At 66.9% G+C, this 1,385-nt stretch overlaps 1 non-coding gene across 1 annotated transcript in view; it reads left to right on the forward strand.

Moving 5' to 3' along the window:
- Positions 1–81, forward strand: part of LOC138526695 (28S ribosomal RNA) — a 3,447-nt gene extending 3,366 nt beyond the window's left edge. Inside the window, exon 1 of the ribosomal RNA XR_011283719.1 lies at positions 1–81. This exon is cut by the window's left edge and continues 3,366 nt beyond it. This is a non-coding gene — a ribosomal RNA (28S ribosomal RNA).
- Positions 82–1,385: the final 1,304 nt, after the last annotated feature.

Below are 1,385 nucleotides of genomic sequence, written 5' to 3' on the forward strand. Positions count from 1 at the left end.
ACCTGATTCTGGGTCAGGGTTTCGTAGAGCAGCTACCTCGCTGCGATCTATTGAAAGTCATCCTCTGAGCCAAGCTTTTGTCGCAAAAGGCCCTCTCCGCGAGGGTCTCCATCCATCCATCCCGCCGCACTGCGGGGTGCACGGGAAACTCCCACCCACCCTAGTGGCACACCACGGGGGTGTCCGGGCTGGGTGGGGAGCCGCTCTCTCCTCACCTTCCCTGGTCAGCCCGGCCGACCAGATGTCCTCGGCCCCAGGCCGGCGTCGAGGTGGCGGCGCCTTAAGCCCCTCCACCCCCCCAGAAGAGAGGCTGCGAGCCACCCTCAGGGCAGAACCTTCCTTAAGCCCTGTGCCCCCGGACGGTGGGGTCGGGGCAGGCGCGACCATCTGGGCCGCCTGGACAAATGTCCTGGGCAGTATGACCAGATGTCCCGAGTCGCGGCCGGCCCGGCTCGCTCCTGCACTTGTCCCCTCCGGTCGGGCTCCTTAAGTGCCCCCCTAACTGCGTGGGGGTTTAATAGTCGGCGGGGAAGTGTTGTCTCCTGAGCCCGAGTGCACAGGAGGTTGGTGCCTTAAGCCCCCGGACGGGGCTGGGAAGAGAGAGGCGGCTTAAGCCCCGCCCACCCCGGAGCAGGTGGAACCTTAAGCCCGTGCCCCACAGACGGTGGGCTCGGGGCAGGTGTGGCCGACGGGCTGGCGGGCCGTCTGGCCAGGGAAGCAGGACCAGATGGCTCGAGTGGCGTCCGGCGGAGCATTTGTCTCCGGTCGGGTTCCGTAAGCCCCCACTCTGTGGGGGCTTAATAGTCGGTGGTGGGAGTGCCACCCTGCGGCCTCCTGGGGATGGCCGTGGCACTGTTCCCGGCTTTGGTTCCATGGCGTTTGTGGGCTGCTCCCGGTTAAGTCCAAAACGGGGTGGTGCCTGTGTGTCGAGGTGGCGCCCTGAGCGGGGCCCCTGCCCTCTACAGGGCTATAGCTGCTCATAGCGTCCGGCCTTGAGTTCCATGGCATTAGTGGGTTACCCCAGGTCCTCGGCCCAGTGCCTCCCGTGAGCGGTCAAGTCCAAAACAGGGTGGTGCGTGTGTCAAGGGGTGCTCGTGGTGGCCGGACCCGAGGGAGAAGCTCTAAGAGGGCCTGGCCAGAGCTCCAGGGTAACCGGGGCAGCTTCCACCCACCCCCTTGTCTCCAAGGTCCCCGGGCCTAGCGCTGGTCGCGGGGACCCCCGGTGGGGTCCCCATCACTCCCCACAGGGAAAAAGCTCTAAAGGGGCCACGCCAAAGGCCCGGGGCAGCTGGAGGGGCTGGCCCCTGGCCTTGCGTGTGCCTGCCTCGCAAGTGGGTTAACCATCCCCAAGCCCGGCGGCGGTGCCGGGGAGCCCAGGCGGGGTC

The sequence above is a fragment of the Ambystoma mexicanum genome, chromosome 7p, assembly GCF_040938575.1.
Source record: "Ambystoma mexicanum isolate Mex_15411 chromosome 7p, UKY_AmexF1_1, whole genome shotgun sequence".
NCBI lineage: Eukaryota > Metazoa > Chordata > Amphibia > Caudata > Ambystomatidae > Ambystoma > Ambystoma mexicanum.